This window comes from Macrobrachium nipponense, chromosome 47 (genome assembly GCF_015104395.2).
Source record: "Macrobrachium nipponense isolate FS-2020 chromosome 47, ASM1510439v2, whole genome shotgun sequence".
In the NCBI taxonomy this organism is placed as follows: domain Eukaryota; kingdom Metazoa; phylum Arthropoda; class Malacostraca; order Decapoda; family Palaemonidae; genus Macrobrachium; species Macrobrachium nipponense.
In genome coordinates, this window is record NC_087222.1 from 29099406 (window position 1) to 29104814 (window position 5409).

The window sequence follows — 5409 nt, forward strand, 5'->3', positions numbered from 1 at the left end:
TAGTCAAGGTCCTTAACTTCTTCTATTCTAGCTGTAAAGGACCTTTGTGCACTCTCTATTTGTGCAATATCCTTTTGATAGTGTGGGTACCATATCATATTGCAATATTCCAGTGGAACTACGAACATATGTTTTATAAAGCATAATCATGTGTTCAGCTTTTCTTGTTTGAAGTGCTGTAACAACATTCCCGTTTTTGCTTTACATTTTGCCAAAAGAATTGCTATTTGATCATTGCATAACATGTTCCTATTCATCATCACACCAAGGTCTTTAACTGCTTCCTTATTTGTGATTGTCTCATTATTAGGTTCCCCTATATGCATATAGGTTTCCTTCTCTGTCTCCATAATTTATTGATTCAAATTTATCAGAGTTAAATACCATCCTATTTACCTCTGCCCAATCATATACTTTGTTAAGGTCTCTTTGTAGAGCGTTCCTATCTTCATCACAAGTAATTTCTCTACTTATTCTTGTGTCATCAACGAAACTACTCACTACCGAATCCTTAACATTACTGTCTATGTCTTCAATCATAATAACAAACAGTATTGCAGCTAACACGATTACCTTGTGGCACACCGGATATTACCTTGGCTTCATCCGATTTCTCATCGTTTGCAATAAACTATCTGTTTTCTGTTGTGTAAAAATTCTTTTAACCATCTTCCTACTTTATCCACGATATTGTGTTTTTCTGATTTTCTTCACTAATATATTATGGTCTACTTTCTCAAAAGCTTTTGCAAAGTCTAGATAAACCACATCTGTTTCATTTCCGCTTTTCATATTTTTGAATATGTTCTCACGGTGGACTTACAGTTGGGTTTGTTTACTTTTTCCGGGAACGAGAAACCGTGTGTCCTATATTAAACAAAATTATTTTTTATTAAATGTTTCATAATATTTTTCTTCATTACCTTTCATACACTTTCATAATATGTGATGTTAGACTCTCAGGCCTATAATTACTTGCCCTCTAGTCTGATCCACTTTGAAGTAGGGTGATATATGCTAATTTGTGCTCATCATAAATCTTGCCTGTATCTACACTTTGTCTTAATAATATTGCAAGTGGCTTTGCGATAGAATGAACTACTTACTTTAACAAAATAGCAGAACACTCCATCAGGCCCTGCAGCAGCTCCATTTTTAATTTCATTAATTGGCTACACAATATCAGCTTCATTAATTTCTATGTCAGCTAATATTCTCTATTTTCGTCCCTTACTTCTATATCATTATCTTCATTATCTATTCTAGGGGTGAATTCTCTCTTATATCGTTTTTCTGCCAGTATGTTGCAAATTTCCTTTTTTTCATTCGTTAATCTCCCTTCAATTCTTAGAGGGCCTATTTCTATTCTTCTTTTATTCATCTTGATATTTATTAGGGTTTTTTTCTTCCAAGTCCCGTTTTTCATTTTCTTTTGATTGTATAATCTTTTGTTCTGCATTTTCTATCTTACTTTTTAGTCTATAACTTTCCATGCATTTTTTTCTTTTTCTATTGCAAGACCTTTTTTCCATTTCCTTCTGATTTTCTGGAACAAGATCCTTTTGTCTCTTGGTATGCTTGACTGATGTTTACTTTTCTTCTTCGGTATATATTTATCCACTTTTCTCTAATATTTTATATAATATCTCCGTATTTACCCTTATGTCATCATTTACGAAAATGTTATCCCAATCTTTGTTTAATTCTTCATTTGTTTCTGACCATTTTATATTTTTACTGTAGAAGTTGTATTTTCCCATATCCTTCCCACTTTTGTTTTTCATTTCTTGCTTATCTCTGTTTTCACTTGCTTTGGAATGAACTGTTAATTCTATGACATTATGGTCTGAAATACTCGCATTATAAACTATTATTTCTTTAACATAATTCATCTCGTTCACAAATACTAGGTCTAAAAGTATTTTCCTTTCTTGTTGGCAGGTGATTTATTTGTTGAATGTTGTATTCTAGTAGCATATCTAATAGCTTTTCGAATTGCCTCTTATCTTCTGCACTACTATTAATCTCTTTTTTATATGTATAAGTACAACCACAATCTCCTATTCGTTCTTTCCATTCTACGAAAGGAAAGTTGAAGTCTCCAGATAGGAGAATAGTCCAAGTCCTTGCGATTTCTACATATATCATCCAATTTTTCAATTATTAATCAAACTCTTTAGTATTAGGATGGTCATATATTACTATGTTCATCAATTTTTTCAGATTCAAATTCTACCGCTATTAGTTCACATTCTGAGTTACTATATTTCTCATATACTTTTCCCTTGTTTTCTGTCTTTCCCATATATTGCGGTTCTACCTTGATTCCTATTTTTTTTTTCTATCTGATCTATAAGTTTGGAACCCTTTCTTTTATTTGATCATCATTCCCAGTCTCTTGGGAATACCAGGTTTCACTTATATTCATTATATCTATTTTCTTTTCAATTTGGGTTAGTTCTTCCAAGTACTCTATTTTTCTTTTTGAGTTACTCGTAACTAAACCCTGCGCATTCATCACTACGATGGTTTGCGTGTTTTCTCCTTCATTTAATATTGGTAGTAATAAGGATTTTCCCATGTCTCCTTTCCGTTCTGGTATGTTGTTCTTTTTTTTCATATCCAGAAATTCTGACATTAAAAAATCCAACTTTTCCATAATATTTGATCTTTCTCCGTTTCTGCAATATCCTCTTGCATAATAAATACAGTTATTATCTCTTGAGTAGAATTTTGGAGCTGATGCTTTGAAATTTTTTGCTGACACCTCTGCATATCTCGTTGGTGGCTTGCTTTTTTCTTTTACCCATGATATTCTTTATTCCTCTCTTTATTTGTTTCTTTCTTATTTTGGATTTTATTACTTGGTTGGTTATTTATTTGATTATGATTCATGGCTACAGGGTGCATATATTTACATTTTTTTGTCGAACTTACATCCTTTTCCTTTTTTGGGTTTTGCATATTTTTGGATGCAGATCTCTGCAATCATCCCATAGCCATCTAGGTATGCACATTTACCATATATTTCATAGTTGTGACATACCTTAGGATGTTTGTAGTAACATCTTTCTCCAAATCTGCAATTCCCTCTTTTCAAAAGGTTGCAGATTTTGTCTGTTTTGTCTATTTTTTCCTCTTTCCCGTCATTATGTAGATCTGGGTAGAGCCTCTTCGGGATTTTCTTTTGTGTTGCCATATCGTAATTTATTTCTTCGTAGGTATGCTGCCTTTATTGGCCTCATATGTAGTATGAATGAGTTATCTCTGCATCCATACTTTTGTCTTGTTCTTTGTTTTCCTTATTTTTTTTCTCTGTCATTTCAGTTTTGTTTTACTTCTCTTCCGTTTCCTCTTCTTCTTCTTCTTCTTCCTCTTCCTCTTCTTCTTCATCCTCAACTATTTGTACATTCAATCTTGATTTAATAACATTGTCTATCCATAGACATGTTGAAACAAAATATTCTTGTATCTTTTCTCATATCTTGCATTACCTCAGCACACTGTGGATGGGTCGGAATGTTTGCATGCAGCAAACATTTTCTGATTAGGTTTTGTGGATTAACTATGCTATACCACACCTTACACAGTTTGCATTGTTTTGGCATTCTTTTTCCTAATGCAATCAATTAGGATATTCACAAGGTTCACCTTATTCATTTTCTTTGTCTGAATATGTTGGTTTATGTATATTTTCTTTATGAGTCTCTTGACCACTTGGATTTTATTAGGAACTTCTTCAATTATTTTCAAGATGTTTTCAGTTGATTTGTTCCAGTTTGAGGATTATCCTTCTAATATATCTATGAATGCTTTTGTATCTTTTTGGTTAGGACTGTTGCTGATCTCATAGATGAGATATGCCAGTTCCCTTCCTGCTACCTCATCGTATTGCGAATCTACCAAGCAAGCTAAATTTCGCCATTTCTTCCCGCAGTTGGAACTTACTGCCATCTTGTTCTGATTTACAGTATTTCACTTGATAAACTAACTTAGAAGACGCTTTATCCTACTATTTTCACACTAATCTTATCACCGATAGTTCACGAACACTTCTAGATATTTCTCAAATTCTAGTCGTATGTTAAACTTGTGATATCTGTTGATTAATCTGACTTCGCGCGGAAACGTCTCACCAAGCAAGATGGCTACTACCGAGAGAGAGAGAGAGAGAGAGAGAGAGAGAGAGAGAGACCCTAAAATAATCATTACGCCCCTAATTCGACGTCTTGTCAATTTAATTATCATAATTAATATAATATTCCCCGAGGCTACTTTCCACAAAGGGGACTCTGAATTCATGTCGGAATTCTCCCCCCACCTCCCATCCCACCCCGCCCCCCTCAAACGCGTCCAAAGTATTCTGTATCTCAGAAGTTGCAGTTTGTGTGGCGTATAATTAAGACGGGATTATTTGCATAAAAAATAACGCATACAGTTTACACAATAGGTGGGGTCGACTTTTTTTGTTCCCTTTCTCAAGTTGCATACGAGTCATACCGAACTCTATTGGTTGATTTTCTGTCGTAATTGTGTTCCAGATCGTTTATTTTTCATCGCGTGGACTTCGGAACGATCTTTATAGAATACTTGATGGTACATTCTCTCTCTCTCTCTCATCTCTCTCCTCTCTCTCTAGAGATAGTTTTGCTCACGATAACACTCAAACGTCAGGCTAGTTTCTTTATGCCTGTGTTTGGATTTAACAACAAGATCAAACATCTTAGGCCAGTCAGGGTATGGCATTAGATACAAGTCCTAACAAAAGACAATTCTTTATGCGTGTGTTTGGATTTCACAACAAGATCAAACATATTATCCCTGTCAGGATGGCACTAGATACAAGACCTAATAAAAGACAATTCTTTATGCCTGTGTTTGGATTTAACAACAAGATCAAACATCTTATCCCAGTCAGGATATGGCATTAGATACAAAACCCAACCAAATAAGTAATTGACAAGGAAGACTCGTAGCTTCTCCAAACCAAAAGCAAAGCTGACGGTCATGATGTTCATCTAGAAGGCTAAACAGAACTAGAGACTTTAGTAGTGAGAATTGATAGCACTTATCCTTCATTGCAATATTGCAGCCAGGCAAAACCGCAAAACTGGAGTCAAATGCGAGAAAACAATGAACCATAAACTTAAAGTCTCGAACATTTTCTCAGCTCGGGAGAGGACGAGGAAAACTTTCGAGAGGACAAAAAAAAATAAATAAATAAATAAAAAATAAAAAAGGGACTATTTCACCCGGGAACTGTTCGAGTCTGGAGGCTGGAGACGGAGTGGAGATAGTGAGAGACAGTTGGAGATTCGAAAAGTGGTCTCCATTCGGCTTTTTTGAGGAGACGTGCAAAGTAAAATACAATAATGTTTATTACTACTCTGGATATAAATCGTAAGAAAG